The sequence below is a fragment of the Schistocerca serialis genome, chromosome 3, assembly GCF_023864345.2.
Source record: "Schistocerca serialis cubense isolate TAMUIC-IGC-003099 chromosome 3, iqSchSeri2.2, whole genome shotgun sequence".
Classification (NCBI taxonomy): domain Eukaryota; kingdom Metazoa; phylum Arthropoda; class Insecta; order Orthoptera; family Acrididae; genus Schistocerca; species Schistocerca serialis.
Window position 1 is genome coordinate 427,868,835 of NC_064640.1, and position 19,656 is coordinate 427,888,490.

Sequence of the window (19,656 nt, forward strand, 5' to 3'; positions counted from 1 at the left end):
TATATGAAATTACTTGTCTCAGTGTCATCTACGTTGCATCGAGGTTTTTTAAACGCTAATAAGAATCACCTTGTATGTATTTTTTTAAAAATAACAATGTATGGATTTGCTGTTAAAACTTACTGTGTGAAGGAAAATGCTGTGCTGTGCTGCGTTAATGTAGTTTTCATTTTCTTTCTTGTAGTAAGTTTCAACAACAATAGCAATGCATGCAAACCATTAGATGAATTATTCTCGCATAAACAGGGAAACATTAATAAAACCTTATGTTTTGCAGGCTGTGTGCTTGATGCAGCGTACTTTAAGGATGACTGATGACAGAAATCCCATAATTGTGGTGGTCTGCTGCAAACATTATCAACAGAACCCTCCTGATGAGGGAAATCCGCTACTGATAGTCCTAGCACTCGTTGCAAATTATAGGGATAGTAGCGGTTGTCATGCAGGATATACGTAACCATACTTTGACTTACACCATGTTAGCGGGCCACATGTTTGGAGCTTGTACGCTAGGGTTCGTCTCAGTATTCTGTAGAACCCCTTTCAAATCCAGTGTACGCACAGTCCGTTGCCTCCGTGCGCGTTCGTCTGTGTGGAAGGATCCATCACACAAACGCCCAAAAAGGGCTTGAAATGTTCTGTGATGTATTTGGTGTTTGTGAGGGTACTTGTTTTGGTATAGCCGTGCTGCCTGTCGACAGTTTCCATCTACTTGGCCGTACACGAACACCATCTCGTCTTGTTCCCGACGTGAATACCGGACCATTCTGCTGCTTACAGTACGCTGCGTCAATCACGCAGTCTGCAGCACACATGGAACACACCGCACTTGGCCAGCGGAACTTTCATTAGTGAACACCATCTACCGAGCCAACGAAGCATTTCAAGACGCATGTTCATAAGACCATTTTTCCTCCATTTCCAGTCAGAAATCCGTCCCTACAGTTTGTCAGTTTTATTTATGTTCACCCTCTATATTCTTTCTACTTATATATAATTTTAAAACAAAACATGTATACACAACAGTGTGCTGTTTTGTTGTGCTCCTTGTCGTCGGTTTTATAGGAAAGGTGTATTTATGGCTTATCAGCTTATGACTAGGCTACTGATAATCTGAATCGTATGAAACTTTGTAATCCTACCCATTCGCAGTTTAAAACTATGAAAAATATGCCACTGAACTTGCTATCCACTGAGACCCAGCAGATGGAGGGGTCACTCTCATATCATGTTTGCCAATGAACCCAACCAATTGATTTTAAGCAACACCAATTTCCAATAAAGGTTTAATTAGCAATAACAATAAAGGAGGCTCAAGGTCAGAGAGAAGGGTAAGAGGACAGAGAAAAGTTGGAGGAGGAAACGGATATACAGAGGAGGGGAAAGAGGAGATGGAGAGAGAGAGGGGGAGGAGGTAATGCACACTGAGACGGAGGGGAGGATGATGATGATGATGATATCTGGTTAGTGGGGCGCTCAACTGCGCAGTCATCAGACAAAGTCATCAGACAAAGTACCAATTTTTACACAGTCCAATTTTTATACAGTCCAGTCTAGCCACTGTCACGAATGATGATGGTGATGATGAAGGTGATGACGATAATGAAATCATGAGGACAACACAAACACCCAGCACCCAGACAGAGAAAATCCCCAACCCGGCTGGGAAGCGAACACGTGATCCCGTGATCCAGAGGCAGCAACGCTAGCCACTAGACCACGAGCTGCGGATAGGAAGAGGAGGAGGAGATTGGCAGAAGAGGGGAGGGAGGAGGAGGAGGACGAGGAGGAGGAGGAGGAGGAGGAGGAGGAAGATATGGAAAGAGGAGGAGGGAGGAGGGAGGAGAGAGGGGAGATTACGTCTTATATCCAATTCCCATACATATTTGTCAATTGCGAAGCATTGCCGTGTTCGCTAGTGTTCTTATGAGTTCATTGTTGAAGTGAATTTTCGAAATGCTCGTGCTCCTTATGCAGAAGGTAAATTAGGCAATGCCATCATTCAGACATGCCACAGCAACAAATTATAGCTCAAAATACGCAGTTTCGTGAGTACTTTCATGTAACGTGTGCGTGGGTAGGGCAGCATTTAAGGTAGCGTAAAAGTTGTCAAATACGGCACAAATCCTGGACGCAGTATGGGTTGGGTTGTTGTGGGGAAGAAGACCAGACAGCGAGGTCATCGGTCTCATCAGATTAGGGAAGGACGGGGAAGGAAGTCGGCCGTGCCCTTTTGAAAGGAACCATCCCGGCATTTGCCTGGAGCGATTTAGGGAAATCACGGAAAACCTAAATCAGGACGGCCGGACGCGGGATTGAACCGTCGTCCTCCCGAATGGACGCAGTATGATGTTCAACGCTCACCAAGTACTCTCAGTTCTTATGACAACTCCGGTGTAAGTTTCCTTATTTGAGAGCGTACAGATCTCGAGAGATGGAATTTGTCGTCTGCACCAGGGGCCTAAACTCGCAGAGCGCGACTATCTGAGATCTTGCCCCACTCACGGGCACAGCTGGCCAGCTGACTCTCGGCGCTGTTTACAAGGCTCATATTACTCGCAGTTAGCGAAACACTCTCACGTGTACATTTAGCTTAAGCCTGACTTTGATATCAGTTTTAGCAGAACTAAGGTATTTTGACAAAACAGTGCATATAATTAAGACATGAAAATAACATTCTTCGGTTTGGTACTAAGATTAGCAACCTGATAATGTGTGAATAATATCTGTTTATAAAACCCCCATGGGATGACAATTAGTAAAACAATTAAAAACATTTTGGCGACCCCATCTATGTACTGAGCAATGGCCATCGTAATCGAATAAGAGAAGTCAGAGCTCACAAGGAAAGATTGAGGTGTTCCTCACGCAGACCTGCATACCATTCAGCGGATGATTTACTTGATCGCACTGAATTGTTTAGGGGGCAAAAATATGAACTTAAGGTCAAAGTTATTTTTGGATTCAGAATCTTCCTAGTAGATGGAACTGCAATACACAGATAAATTCTACAGATATATCCAGCTCACATGGAAATATTTAGGCGTTTAATACATTTTTTTCCACGTGTTCTATCATAATGGAATGTCTGAGAAATAGTCTGCGAATCCTATGCCAATAACTTGAATGTGAACTGCAGGGTAATTTGCTACAGTTTTGCTGTAACACAGCGATGTATGGAGGAAATTTTCATAAGTATCTTTATTAGTTCCTCCAGGTGTTGATTCTGCAGTTGTTTGTTGAATTAACGAAAAATCACTCCAGCTTGTGTTGAGATCTCCACTCAGACCACTACTGGTTTCAGCCTTTGCATTAGGCCATTTTCAAATGGTTCTGGAAACTGCGATAAATATGATAGATGTATAGACAACGTATATAACACAAGATGAGAAAACAAGGTTTACATGTGCACATTATACAAAATGACCTTGCACCTTCATAGTGTAATCGCTACATAGCAGGAGCGTACTTTGTATTTAAAAAAATGAACTCCAACACATCCACAGAGAAATTGTTACATAGCAAGAGCGTACTTTGTTTAAACAACGAACCTCAACACCTCCACAATGTAATTTTTACGAGGCAGTAGTGTATTTGGTTTAAAAAATTAACCCCAAGACCTCCACAGTGTAAATAGTATACATTAAGCTGACAAACCAGAATAACTCGAAAAATAAGCTTCGCACGAAAAAATGTGTAGAATCCAAAGTTGATTATTTTCGAGGGGGACATCCGCTGGTGCTAAAACGAGCCAGCCACCCCAGACCCCTGGGGATGGGGCGGGAGGCAACTTTAAAATTTCAGCTGGAAATCCCCATTTATTATTGCAGAATCAGATTATACATAAAAAACTACGTATATTTTGTCTTAAACATTTGTTTTGATTCTTGGTAGTTTGCTCTGTAATTCAAGTAAATCCATAATCCCATTTGTGCGTGGAAAATGGTTACGGATAAATAAAAAATAATTCTTTACTTCGAAGGATATTTGGTTAGTTAGTTAGCTAGACAGATGATTTGTTTGATGATTAAAGGTTGTGTGGCCTCATGACCAGAAAACAAACAAAACTTATCCGAATCTGAGGAAAAAATCAATATTTGGGTCAACACCTGTAAAACTAATTCCTCTCTCTCAAACCCCACCCTATGGGGAGAGAGGGAGAGTTTTAGTTTTAGCGAATCAAAATTTTCGAAGTAAATAAGTATTTTTTATTTATCCGTAACCATTTACCACGCATAAATGAGAACACAGATTTTCTTGAATCCAGCGCCAACTACCAAGAATCAAAACAAATGTTAAAACAAAATGTATATAGCTTTTTATGTAGAATCTGATTCTGCAATAAAAAATTGGGGTTACCATTTGAAATTTTAAAGTTGCCCGAGTGGGCTGGGGTGACGGACTAATTTTAGCACCAGCCGATGTCCCCCTCGAAAATAATCGACTTTGCATTCTACAGATTTTTTCGTGTGAAGTTTATTTTTCGAGTTATACTGGCTTGTCAACTTAAAATTTACATCCCGTATAACAAGAGTGTACTTTACTTTAAAAAGACGACTACACACATACCCTTAAAAGTTGCTGCAATGTGTTACATTGCACAAAAACGTTTCCAAATATTTTTGTAAATAGGCCATGTAATATATAACTGTCAAACAAGGTATTTCACTTGGGTTCTTTTTGAATTTCCTGGAATTTTACACTATGTTATGTCCACTGGGGACAAAAGTTTTTGGGCAGCCACATTCGATCCTGGCTGGCATATTGAATGCTATCTTAGGTAACAAATTATAATAATTGTGTAATAAATTATACTAATTTGGTAACAGATTACAACAAGCAGGATAATAAGTTGGATAATACACTCCTGGAAATGGAAAAAAGAACACATTGACACCGGTGTGTCAGACCCACTATACTTGCTCCGGACACTGCGAGAGGGCTGTACAAGCAATGATCACACGTACGGCACAGCGGACACACCAGGAACCGCGGTGTTGGCCGTCGAATGGCGCTAGCTGCGCAGCATTTGTGCACCGCCGCCGTCAGTGTCAGCCAGTTTGCCGTGGCATACGGAGCTCCATCGCAGTCTTTAACACTGGTAGCATGCCGCGACAGCGTGGACGTGAACCGTATGTGCAGTTGACGGACTTTGAGCGAGGGCGTATAGTGGGCATGCGGGAGGCCGGGCGGACGTACCGCCGAATTGCTCAACACGTGGGGCGTGAGGTCTCCACAGTACATCGATGTTGTCGCCAGTGGTCGGCGGAAGGTGCACGTGCCCGTCGACCTGGGACCGGACCGCAGCGACGCACGGATGCACGTTAAGACCGTAGGATCCTACGCGGTGCCGTAGGGGACCGCACCGCCACTTCCCAGCAAATTAGGGACACTGTTGCTCCTGGGGTATCGGCGAGGACCATTCGCAACCGTCTCCATGAAGCTGGGCTACGGTCCCGCACACCGTTAGGCCGTCTTCCGCTCACGCCCCAACATCGTGCAGCCCGCCTCCAGTGGTGTCGCGACAGGCGTGAATGGAGGGACGAATGGAGACGTGTCGTCTTCAGCGATGAGAGTCGCTTCTGCCTTGGTGCCAATGATGGTCGTATGCGTGTTTGGCGCCGTGCAGGTGAGCGCCACAATCAGGACTGCATACGACCGAGGCACACAGGGCCAACATCCGGCATCATGGTGTGGGGAGCGATCTCCTACACTGGTCGTACACCACTGGTGATCGTCGAGGGGACACTGAATAGTGCACGGTACATCCAAACCGTCATCGAACCCATCGTTCTACCATTCCTAGACCGGCAAGGGAACTTGCTGTTCCAACAGGACAATGCACGTCCGCATGTATCCCGTGCCACCCAACGTGCTCTAGAAGGTGTAAGTCAACTACCCTGGCTAGCAAGATCTCCGGATCTGTCCCCCATTGAGCATGTTTGGGACTGGATGAAGCGTCGTCTCACGCGGTCTGCACGTCCAGCACGAACGCTGGTCCAACTGAGGCGCCAGATGGAAATGGCATGGCAAGCCGTTCCACAGGACTACATCAAGCATCTCTACGATCGTCTCCATGGGAGAATAGCAGCCTGCATTGCTGCGAAAGGTGGATATACACTGTACTAGTGCCGACATTGTGCATGCTCTGTTGCCTGTGTCTATGTGCCTGTGGTTCTGTCAGTGTGATCATGTGATGTATCTGACCCCAGGAATGTGTCAATAAAGTTTCCCCTTCCTGGGACAATGAATTCACGGTGTTCTTATTTCAATTTCCAGGAGTGTACATTGGAGCCCAAATAAAGACCCTTATCTGCCATCCAGCCAACAAGATAATAACCTGCCGTAATTGGATAATAAATTACAGTGATACAGATGCTAAATAAACACCAGTTCCAGAGTAATTAAGTTACCTAATTGCTTAATAAATAATAGCAATAAGTTTAATGAATTGGGTAATAAATTGGATCCTAAATAACATCCTTATCTCCCCTCCAACCAACTCTATACCAACAGTGAGTAGCAGCATAAGTGGCGTAAAAGGGTGGCCTTGAAGGGTGGGGTAAGGGGCAAGGGGGAAAGGAGGGTGTGACCTAGGTATGATAGGAGGGAGAGGGGCTCATGAATCATTATGCTCTTTCTCTCATAGTTCAGTTACTTATGTGAGTCCACAGAACACCATATGTTCAATCCAGCTTCTCTTCTATATGGAACAAAACACAAGTACGGAAACATTTAGAAAAATCAGAGCTCTTACGGAAAGATATAGGTGTTCATTCTTTCGGTGCGCTATACGAGATTGGAATAATAGAGAATTGTGAAGGCGGTTGGATGAACCCTCTGCCAGGCACTTAAATGTGATTTGCAGAGTATCCATGTGTATGTAGATGTAGATTTACCCCAGCCAAATCACGGATGAGAGCATAAATCAGATAAATGTGAACGACATATTTGCAATGCGATTCAAAGAGAGCAAATACATACAAGAATTCGTAATTAGGTACATAATGTGATGGAACCAGCTTCTGTTTACTACAAAACAGAAATAAATACGGAAAACTTTAAATCACTTGGTAAGAGAACGATATGAGTAAGTACTGGCAAATTTGCAGCACTCCAAGTGGCCTGGCAGCAAACCAAGGTGGTGTTACTGGAAGTCCCTATTTGAATTCCAACCCCCTGATTATATAGCTCTGTGATAGATCACATGTCATACGGGATTACACCAGCAGAGAAGGTCCCTCGCTTGTGTGTGCCGTTCTTTTGAAATCTATCATACACAGTACTTCTTGCAGTAATGTTGACATGGACTTTTCTTGTTTATATGTTCATGGATGGACTTTCCTCGTTTCTTTGACAACCTATGCTGTTGTAAATCGTATTGGATGTATTAAGTATCCGGCAGTGGTTCTAAATGCATGTTCTGTTGGAGTTACTGTACTACACTATGGATTGGCCTCTGTATTTATTTTTAGCTCAGCAAATTAATTTGGGGAAGTGGCACAAAAAGACGTAAAACTAAACTATTCGCAATTGTCTTGGTGAAGGAGCTACATTTCCTGCTATACTCTTGTGTCTTTAGAGACTCTGCCCTTTGTATTGACTACAGTTCTCGAATTTGCAGGACTCATTTACTAGGGCTATTCGGAAAGTAAGTTCCGATTGATCGCGAAATGGAAACTACTTTGAAAATCAGAAATATTTTATCTGCAACAGTTAGCTACAGCTCTCAGCCTCTGCTCTACATAGTCACCACTCCGACTTACACATTTGTCGTAGCGTTGTGCCAACTTTCCAATACCCTCGTCATAGAAGGCAGCCGCCTGTAGTTCCTGCCAATTCTCTACCTTCATCTATAGCTCGTTGTGTGTGCGAAAATGTTGTCTTCATAGACAGTAGTTAATGTGAGCAGAGATGAAACACAGAGGGAGTCAGTTACGAGCTGTAGTGTGGTTGATCAAACACTTCCCACCGAAGACGCTGTAGGAGCATTTTCATTGCCCCTGCACATTGCGACCGAGAATTGTCACAAAGTAGGAACCGTATGACAGTTCTGTAACGTGGGCTGCATAACATCAGGCGAAATCTCTCAACAGGACCTCATACTTGGCGGGAGACACAATTTTCTACGCATCTTTATGCGCTCACCATGCGCTCAGAACTGAAAAGAGCGAAGTGTTGTAACCGACAGGTGTACTAGAGACACTGGCAAACACATACGTGCAAAGTTTTATTAGATTTTCACAGTGGTTTCCATTTCTTGACCAATCGGAACTTACTTTCCGGATATCCCTCGTATTTGGAACACGAATTCCAGCTAGGTAAGGTCTTTCGATAACAGTTTCATAGCCAGTGATTGTTTTTCTTGAATAATGGTAAAACATTAGTCATAAATTATTAAATAATCCCACCGAATCCATACCACAAAGAAGATATGAATTACTGCGTATTCGCAGTAACCATGAAGTTTACTCAGTTCTTCTCTCATGTCTTGATTCTTGTAAACAATAGTTAATAATAACCTCCATCAGTATAATCCAATACAGTATTCTGTATTTGAAATTATTTACTACTCGTGAAAAAAATGGGAATTCTTGATAGTGTGCTACCAAGCATTAACTTGGGACAAGAATATTAAGAATTATTTGGTGCATATAAGATGGCGTCATGAGGACTACTGCTTATCATTAAATATAAAATAAATAGGTTCTTAGTCAGTCACTTGTCAAGTGACTGAGCAGGAAATTATTTTATTTCTATTGAGAGAAATAAACTTTCAACGGGGTCAAAAGTGGTGCAGTTTGTCTGATCATGTCTGTCACAGCTGAAAAATGTTTGTATTTGCAGCACTGAGATCTGGATTTTTCTAACCAATATTCTACAACATAAGCTGCATTATGTAGCGAATGTGTGTTTGACATTCCCATTAATGTTTTATAGATAGTCTTTAATATCTTCATGAATGTTACCCAATTTGTATATTTGTTCAATGCTATGTACTTTAATATTTTCCTCAGTCCTGTGAGTCAAGCGTGTACCTGTACCTAATGGTTTGACTGTGATGAGTGTTAATTAATGATACTCTTGTGGTATGAAGGGTGATTATGAACGTAGTATGAAAAGAAGCAGTTTGACATATAGCATGACAACAGAACTATTCCATGTTCAGTACATGCTTTTGTCGTAACACAAAAAACAAACTAGTTCGCATGTGCAAGATGCATAAATTGTTCCTGTGGATACAAAACAGATATAGAAAACGCAGTTTAGGTGCGGCATTGAGAACCTTAGGATCATTGAGTATGTAGTGCAGACATTTTTAAAACGTGGTGAGTGATCCTTTCGTGCTAGGCTTTGTCTTTGATGAGACATATTGTCGTCAGGTGACATATTGTCTGCTGCAACAGGAGATTTCATGAGATAGTGGTGGATGAAATGGTAAAATATCTTAAAACTTCCATGCACACTACCCATCTCACTCTTAAGCGTTCATGAGGATGTTACAGTGATGGTGCAATGTAGTTTGTATGGTTCAATAAGTATAGGATGAACTGAGTATTAAAAACCCAAGACACTTATACTTCAGCTGTATGTCTATAGTGGTTCAAACATACTTTGACCTTTGCCTGCATGCAAAGACATTGATGTCATCAGTACCCTTGAATGTATGATGACAAAGTAGTGGGTGGTGGGATATTTAAAAATCCAAGCTGCCATTGACGGTTCATTTAATAATACAAGATACCAGGAAATTAAAAAACAAATGAAAAAATCGAAGAGGGTGGAACTAGCCCAGTTCTGCTTTATAATAGCTCCCACTACCCTCCTCACATCTCTCCTCCATCAGAACCAAATACTTCACAATCCATTAAAATGAAACAGCCCATCACAGTGGCACCAGCTTAGATGAGATCAAAAGTATCTGAAAACTCCGAATTTTTGCATCATAATCAAAAGTATTTATCCAAAAATTATATAAAGGGTGTAGCTTGCATTATTTCCACACCTAAAATTACTCTACAGTATTGAAATTAAACAGGCAGTCACAATATAGCCATCTTGACAGAGCTCAAAAGTATCCAAGCTCTTTGAAATTACTTTTTGCTATGTTCAAAAGAATTTATTCAAAAAATTACTTAAATAGTCTAACTTGCAGTGTTCCAACTTTTAAAATGAAACAACAAAAAGCAATGCTCCATCTCTGCATGCTGCATTGCAGAACATACACAGGCACTACTACTGATCTATCTTACAGCTTAAAGCGCACTTCTCGATGTTAATGTCCAAAGTAAACAATAATGTTATAATACCTGATTCATCGAAAAAACAGTCTCTAAATTTGATATCAAAGTCAGTCAAACATTATAGTGACCGTATGCTAGGTATTAGCATCATTTTGCAGTTCAAAAGGTTTGTTATGTTGTGCTGTCACATAATGGAAACTACATGACACGTCGACAAAATAGGATACTGAAGGTTAGTAATAACAAATTTGTATAGGTAACAGAAGAAGGTTGCCATGTTTCCAAATTCAGCAAAACATGATAGTGACTCCATAGAAGGGTATTAACTTTATCTCGCAGTACAAAATGATTAGCATTTTCTGATGACAGTGCCACACTTTTCAGTAGAGTAGTAAAGCACGTTCCTATAGAGCTGCTATGCTTTCAACAGTCCACTTGCAATGTCAGTCAAACAACATGGTCGCCCCATTGTAGGATATTAACTTTATCTTTCAGTACAAAATGTTTCTCTGTCTCTTTCTCTCTCTCTCCAAAGTTGAGTTTTACTACAACTGTTATTCTGCAAAACTTCAAACTGTGAAATAAAATCAACTACTGCTTTGTACTGGGTAAATTGGTAAATGGGTAACTGGTAGATGGGTAAATGGTAATGGGCACTGAATAAATGGGTAAAAGGTAAATAGGTATATGGGTAACGGGTAATGGGTAGTGGGTGTTGGATCCATTATCATTTATTGTTTACCATTCGCCATTTTTCTGTTTACTTATTACCCATGACTTGTTACCTACTTACATATTCCCATTTACCCAACACCTGTTTACCCATTTATCATTTACCCATGTACACATTTACCCATTTACCCATTAGCCATTTACCTGTTATCGACTTTCCCGTGGAACCATTTACCTATCACCCATTACTTGTTTCCTGTTACCTGTTTAGCCATTTCTCCATTACCTTTTGACCTGTTACCCATTCACACACTCACCCATTTACTGGGTTTTAGATCCCAATTTAATAAATATGTATGTGTACGTGTGTTTGTGTGTGTGAGTGCATGAAACTTGTTGTAAACACTGCATTTTTTGTTGCCGACGTATTTTTGTAGACATTTCACACTTGTAAGGAACATTATAGCATTTGATAAACGTCACAGAACAGTTTAGATGCGGAAAATCATAAAGCAGCAGTCGATTTTATTTCGCATTTTGAAGACTTTTACAGTAGTAGTTGAAGAGAAAGTAATATTTCACTATTATGGATTTCTAATTCATTAAATTACATAGCATAGACTAATGCTCGTTTTTAACAATTAATGGACTGTATTTTGTATACTAATTTCATATTCCAAGGAAGTTAACCTGCCTATTACGCGTGTTATTTGTAGCCACATTTGCTTAGACATGTAAAAAGCATTTGGACTCTCATTTTAGAGTTCACAATTACCTTGCAGGCATCAATTCGAGGGATATGTGTGTGTGTGTGTGTGTGTGTGTGTGTGTGTGAGAGAGAGAGAGAGAGAGAGAGAGAGAGGGAAACGTTTAGTATTGCAAGACAAAATTAATACCCAAGCATGGGGTCATGAGAAAATTTGACTGACTTTGAAAGTCAGTTGAAAGCATACCAACCTTCGATTCTTTGCTGTATGACTCTGTATTACTACTGCACTGAAAAGTTTGGCATTCTCAGCAGAAGATGGCAAACGTTTTGTACTGCAAAATAAAGTTACTACCCCAGCATGGTCTCGCTAAAACGGTTTGCTGTCTTTGAAAGCACAGCAACCCTCATTTCTTGTACCAACTGTATAAGCATATACCATACCAATGTTCAGTATCCCAGTCCATTGAAGTATCATGTAGTTTACACTATGTGACAACAGAAGATCACAAACGTTTTGAACTGAAAGCAGCAACAGCAGCACTCCGTCTTCAGGCCAGAAGTGGCCCATCGAGACCATCCGACCGCCGTGTCATCGTCTTTTAAACTGAAAGATGAAGCTAATATCGTAGCATGGGGTGACTTCAATGTTTGGCTGAGTTTGATATCGGTTTTAGAGACTAGTTTTCGACGAATTCAGAAGTGAGAATATTATTGTTTACTTTTGATAACTCTAACTGAGAAGTGCAACTTAAGCTGTAAGTTAGACCAGCGGTAGTGCTCATGTGTGCTTTGCAGTGAATCTTGGATGTCATATTTTACCGAGCTGAGAGTCAAATGCATTGGATGTCAGCAAGGTAAGATTTTTTGCAACAAGTAAAATGCTCTGTCAGCACTTGACACTTGACAGTCGTTATAGAACAATTTAGATGGTGTGTCTTACGCCATCTACGTACAGAAATCTAACTCTGCACGTATGTAACTCTGCTTTACATAACTATTCGATGAAATATTTTTCACAGGGCGCAAAAATTCAGTGCGTTCACATACTTTTGAGCACAGCCAAGATGCATACAACACTGCTGGTTCTTTCATTTTAATGATTCTAAAGCATTTAGGATGCGTAAATATTGAAAGTTCGACTATTTATGTAATATTTTGGATAAATATTTTCGAACATTCTGAACATTCATGTACTTTTGAACATGGTCAAAAATACTCAAATTAAATACTGTACGTAAATTTTTTGGGTAAATATCTGTGAATATGGTTCAAAGTGAAAGAAATAAGTGCATTTGGATACCACTGAGCACAGTTAAGGTGGCAACTTTGTGATTAGCTGTTTCATTTTAATGGACTGTTAAATACTTTTAGGTGCGCAAATACTGCAAGCTGCACATTTTAAGTATTTTACGTAAATGTGCAGCACACTACGGAGCATGCCCAAGGCGACTGCATTGTGTTTGGTTGTTTCAGGTCAAGGGTCTAAAGTACTAGGCTCTGATTGTTGGAGAGGGGTGGGAGGGGTGGAGAAGCGAAGGAGTTACAAAGCACAACTGTGCTATTTTTGCCAAGTTTCATGTTTTCCGATTTTTTATTTTTCAGTCATCTTGCATTTTTAAATTTCCCACCAACGCTATTTTAGATTTTTAAACTTCTCGCCATATTTAACTTTTAAAGTGAGCTGAAAAATGAAAAGTCGCTGTAGACAGACTACTCACTTCACTTCTAAGATTATTCACTAGTATCCCCTGCAAAGGGTTACAAAACGTGATGGAAAAAGTATATTGTCGGTGACCATTTACGAGATAAGTGTAAAAAATAAGCACAATAATATTATCAGATATACTACACACGCACACACACACACACACACACACACACACACACACACACACATGTGTACGCTTACAGTCTCGATCTCTGAATCTCTTCGTGTCGAACTATCTCGTCTTTCCTATCCAGACTAACTACCCACAAATAAAAACAAATCTCCACAATTAAACTGAAGACGTAACGAACTACACAAAAACAGGGAACGATAAACTTATTTTAAACAGCTTTCATGCTCAAAAACAAAGTTCACCTCTGTGCACAGATTAGTGTTCAAAAATGCGCATGTGAAAAAATTAGTAATGTGCTGATATCCGTGGAAAGTAATTTCAGCACTGATATATATGACTTAAATAAACTTCATTCCACTTTAGGTATGTGACAATACACATATGGTAAGAATTGCAAAATTGTATGTTTTGTCTGAACATGAGATATCAGAATTTAGTAAGATATTAAAGACCCACATGTTGCAGTCAGAGCTTCTGGTGGACGTGCTATAAAATAAAAAGGGTCTGAATATTTCTGGAAATCATTTCCCATGCTCCCATGCTGTCCATATGCTTCTCTACAAAGAATGAAGAACGGCTAGTACAGAATCACGACGAATAAGTCTTCGACCAATAATATATCAGAACACTCGTTCGATGGGCAGCAGCACAACGTGTAGGTCAGGCAATCAGTGGTACACGAGGGTCTTCGACGAAGATAGGTTTATTCCTCGCCGGATGTGGACCGACATTGCCCTGTAGAATTTTTGATTCAAGAGTTGAGAGGTCAAGCTTGATTTCCCATCCTAATGTCAGATAAGGTGTAATTTTTGTTCCATAGGGCCATAGTGAGGAGAGTCTCGTGGGTGTAGAACATGTCATAAAACAAGTATAGTGTACAGTGTATCTCTCCTAAGGTCGATAGGTGAATTTTCTACGGTGCTTCGACAGATATTTACTAGTCCGTTTTTGTTATGTGTAGTTGAGTTAACTCAAACAAATACTGATCAACACGTCTTTCGTTCGACGCCTGTTGTCGACGGAAAGCACTGGTTTGTTTCTCGTTACAAACAAAATGATGTTTAGAGCGGAATTTTACGAGCCCATTCCACAAAGCAGTCCCAAAGAAGTCTACTCCGTTATTCGTTTTAACTAAATTTATCAACAGAGACAGTAACAGTCGTAGAATGCGCTGCACCAGCGCTACTCAGAAGGGGTCGCGCCTACTCGTCATCACCGATTTCGTCCAAATTTATGGTTTATGAGGGGCTTGGCCAGAAATGAAAGTGGTAGAAGTGAGAGTGAGCTCCATCTAGCCAAGCGTTTAGAAAAAAAATAGCATTTTTGGCGATGGTCGTGTGAGGCATGAGCCATTTAGGTGAGCTGCGGCGCTTGGCACAGCGGTAAGAGAACAGAACGGAAGTCGGAGCGTCGTGGGATCGAGTCCTTCTGCGGAATTTGTTCATTTATTTTAGATTTTTACGTTAGTTAAACTGCAAATGAACCGCATTTATACTCAGTGTACTGTATTTTTTAATATCTTCATAATAGGCATGAAAAGGAAAGACAAAGGAAAATGTTTGATTTAAAATAAATTTTGAGGAAAGGATTGTTGCTTATGCAGAAGAACTTTGTACATAAAAATAGATACTTCTATTAGTTTTCAGTTGATGGTTTACACGTGCTTGAGTGATATTCATCGTAAAGCAGGGGAAGACGTAATTTTCTCTGCGTTCAAAAATGGTTCAAATGGCTCTGAGCACTATGGGGCTTAACTTCTGAGGTCATCAGTCCCCTAGAACTTAGAACTATTTAAACCTAACTAACCTAAGGACATCACACACATCCATGCCTGAGTCAGGATTCGAACCTGCGACCGTAGCGGTCGCGCGGTTCCAGACTGTAGCGCCTATAACCGCTCGACCACCACGGCCGGCCAGTCGCTTCTCTGCGTCTCGCACACAATATAAACGCCGCATTTTCACGATTACATGGTTGTTTTAAGGGTTTTATAGAAAAACGAACTTGGTTTAATTTCATAAAAGATTCCTTGTCATTGCACTGTTTGGCACAAACCATGCGTAACGCATCATTTCACCAATCGGTGAGGATAGTTGGTGATGAACAATGAAAGGTATTTTGATGCCGTCTTCTGGCGATGTGATTTATTTTTCTCTCTCGGTGAGATAAGAGCGGTTTTGAAGCTTTCTGATGAAATTCTTTACCAGACGTAAAATAGACATTGCAGGGTTGCACCAACGGAGCCCGTTTTGCAGGAATCACTTTAATACTGCACTGTGGCAATCCTTCTTCACCTTGGAAAATCTCATCATATAATTATGAATTTGTTTGCCCTCCCCAAGAATCAATTAACGGAAGAAATGTTATCTTGTATGTAGGGCTTCATGACATTACTCGAATTTTTTTTTTTTGTATAATGCTGCTGTAAGTTTCACATATATTAATGAAGTAGGGACGACATTCCTATATTTTCCGCGTACTTATCCACTGTGCTTAGAGTCCTCGGTCCTAAACACCCAGTACTTTCTTATAGGCATACGTAGTCTGTTGGCAATAATTTTCCAGAAAGGTTTATAGCATATTGCGCTGTATATGATTGGGTTACTTTGTTCATGTCCTGTCGTTGCACGAGAACTGCTTTTGCCCCTCGGTAGTCAAGGGTTAGGTTATGGATCAATTGGTAATGGCAACGTGGAAAGAGGACATACGAATGTAAACATTTTATTATACATGACGATAAAAAGAGTACTTTGATTGACGTTCTCGAATGAAAATTTTCGACTTACCTGTTTGATCGGTGTCGATAACAAACCTTGTCGTGATTGGGGATAAGAGCTCGAGTCTGGAGTCAAAACGTCTTTGCCACAGCATGTATTTCCTCAGTAGTGGCAGTCTCTCTTCCGGACACAGGTTCCTTAATTTTCCTTTAACCTATCTCATTCTTTTATTTGAACTCTCTCACTCTTGTTTCCAAGGATTTGTATTCCAAATTTGGAGAGTGTCCAGCAACAGCAAGTGTCTATTGCTACAGTTTCTTGTGGTAACTTGTTGGTACAAGTCTGCGCTTCTACGGAGCACTCGTATATCCAGGTATCAAATGTCTTATATTTATTCTTCTGGGTTCCACCGTTTTCAATGTGTTCTTCCCAAATTCTCAGATCTCGCGCGTGCTTCAAGCGAGCTGCTCCTTTCATTTGTATATTTTTCAAATTCCACTTAGATTGTGTTTTTGCAAGATTAACAACGATTACCTTGTAATCAAGTGGACCGAAATTTAAATCTTCTCTCCTGATTTTTTTCACCTGGTGCGTAATCGTCGTTTGACGAAGAGTCACTCTCCACTTCTTCATATTCCCCTGGTTCGTCAACTTCTTTGGATCAAATCAACTCATCGTTGCACACAAACGAATACCCCGATAAATCTGCCACTATTTTCTGTGTATTTTTTTGTCCAATTTGAATGTGTTCTTCGGTTATTACCTTGAAACATTCTGATGTCATCAGATTGTTTTCGGCCAATAGATATAAACAATATTCGAGGCCCGTTTTCAATCGTTGCTTCGACGCTCCGCTGTATATGCTGTCGACGTGTGGCTTCTGTTCTTCTTCTACCAATGTTCCATGCACATCGGTATTTTCACTTGTACTATCAGAAATTTTGGGCCACCTCGATATTTTTCGCAGCATTCTCTGAGTTCTCACAATATTGTCGAAAACTTCACGTTACTTCATTGTCAGCTAACAAGTGAATAGGTTCTTCGTATCCGTTATCCCAAACGGCCGGTGAGTCGGGTTTATCTGCAGCGGGAACCCATTGGTCGCGAGCATCTGTCGTGGGCTGCTAGAAGATTAAAACGAAATTAACGGAATTCGAGGTCTTTTTCGCTTTAACTACGATCTCTTCTTGGAAAGTTACTTGCAGAGTCCTTGTAGACGCTGCAAGTACAACTCTTTCTTGGAAATTTATTTGCAGTAAGAAACTTTACTTACTTTTCCTTTTCATACCTTTTATGAAACTATTAATAAAAACAATATATTGGGCATTATCCTTATTTTTTTTGCAGTGCAGGTAAGGTAAAAATTGAAAATAATAAAAATTAAACATAAGAATTCGGTCCTACGATCGGCAAATTAACAGTCTGTACTCTGCCCGCTACGCCAACCTCTGCCTGTGAGCTATGCTAACCTAAAATGGCCCATTCCTCACCCGGACCACGCCAAAAATTATATTTTTTTCGAAACGCTTGACCATCTGTAGCTCCCACTTTTGTCACTTCCATTTCTGACCAAGCCTTGCATATACCATAAATACCATAAATCTGGACGAAATCAATGACGACGAGAAGGCGTGGTCCCTTTGTAAGTCGCTGATGGGGTACCGGTTAATCTTCGAGTGTTACTGTCCCTGTTGATACATACCACTAAACCAAATATCGCACTGGATTAATTTGGGACCGTTATATCGTATGTGCAAGGGAAATTTCGCTATAAAACTAATTTTGTCTGTAAGAAGAAACAAACCAACGTTACCCTTTGACACCAGGCGTCATATGAAACATACGGTAAAAAGTATTTATTTAGGCCGATTCAACCTACACATTGCAAAACGGAAATCGCAGATACCTGCCAAAACACTGGAGAAAATGGGGTTGACGATTTTTAAGAGAGACCCGGTATATTTACAAAAAGAAGAAGAGATATGCTAATGTCCATTCCCTAGATCCCAAGTGACGTGGTCTCATTGATGTGAAATAAGTCAAAAACCATCACACTCGGCGTTTGTCTTCCGTGCCGCACACCAGTTCAGTCTGTCTGTTTTGCTGTCCCCACGGTAGCGACTGACAGCTGTGCGGCAAATACTGCAGAACAGATAGAATCAGGATTCGCCTGAAAATATTACTTTGCTCAGAACGACATTCTGTTCACGTCGAAAAGTGATTGACATGTGTTACACAATTGTTACTTATTACTGTGATTGGCTCTAGAAGAAACAAAAATAATTGTATAATATTGCTTTTTGTTAGTCAGCATAATGGCAAAGGCATGCCTATTACAGTCTGAAGCGTTTATGGATTCTGGACAGTGGAAGCCGACTCTGTGGCGTGCGTGACATCCTTCAGCGCAAAATACGACGGTGGTTTGAAAAGTTCTCAGAATCACCACGAGAGGTCAGCGCTAGCGCAACGAGTTGTTCACGTGATATTCATTGTGCTGTTGCCTGTAAACATGTGTCACGCCAGTGCTCTTGGAACAGAGTTGTGGCGGTGACGTGGCGCTGTTGTTGTTCCCGTGTAGTGATTTACGAAAATGGAAAAGATCGAGATTCTAGACGTGATTAAGTACTTCGTAAAGAAAGGTATGACAGCAAAGTACATTCAGGCCTATTTCCAGAATACACTGGGGGACTCTGCTCCTTCATATTCAACTATTGCCAAGTGGACAAATAAATTTAAATTTGGTCGGGAGAGCTTAGATGATGATCCGCGCAGTGGTCGGCCAAGATGTGTCACTACTCCTGAAACCATTGCAAAAGCGCACAGAATGGATCACCAATTGAAAGTGCCTAAAATTGATCACGTTTGCCAGATGTCATCTGAAACGGTATATCACATTTTAACTGAAGAATTAGAAATGTAAACATTACCTGGAAGATTGGTGCCGCGAGCCCGCACACATGTGCCGTCGCCATGATAAAACTACACGAACTAAGGTATGAATTGTTGCCACAACCGCCTTATTCACCTGATATGGCTCCATCAGACTTCCATCTCGTCCCAAAACTGAAAATTTTTCTTGGTGGACGAAGATTCAGTTCAAACGAAGAATTGATAGCCGGAGTTGACAAATGTTTTGCAGGCCTGGAGGAAACTCATTTTCGAAATGGGATCAAGGCGCTGGAACATCGTTGGACCAAGGGCATCAATCTACAACGAAACTACACTGAAAAATAGAAAAAAATTTCAGTGATGTAAGTACTTTTTTTTCATTCCGTTCCGAGAACTTTTAAAACCATCCTCGTAGATGCCTTCGAACCGCCGATGCAGAGAGGTACACACCTGTTCCAGTGTTCTAGTGTCGAGCTAATATTATGGACGAAGCTGTAAGGTATGCTACGACCATGTTGATATGATGGAGGTCTGAAAGGCTGTGGACACTTTTTGTAGTATACTACCCACTTGTTACTCCATAC

General features: G+C 40.9%; 1 protein-coding gene across 1 annotated transcript in view; it reads right to left on the bottom strand.

The window, feature by feature from the left end:
• LOC126471629 (elongation of very long chain fatty acids protein AAEL008004-like) overlaps positions 1-19,656 on the bottom strand; it is a 147,154-nt gene that overhangs the window by 28,875 nt on the left and 98,623 nt on the right. The window lies entirely within an intron of this gene.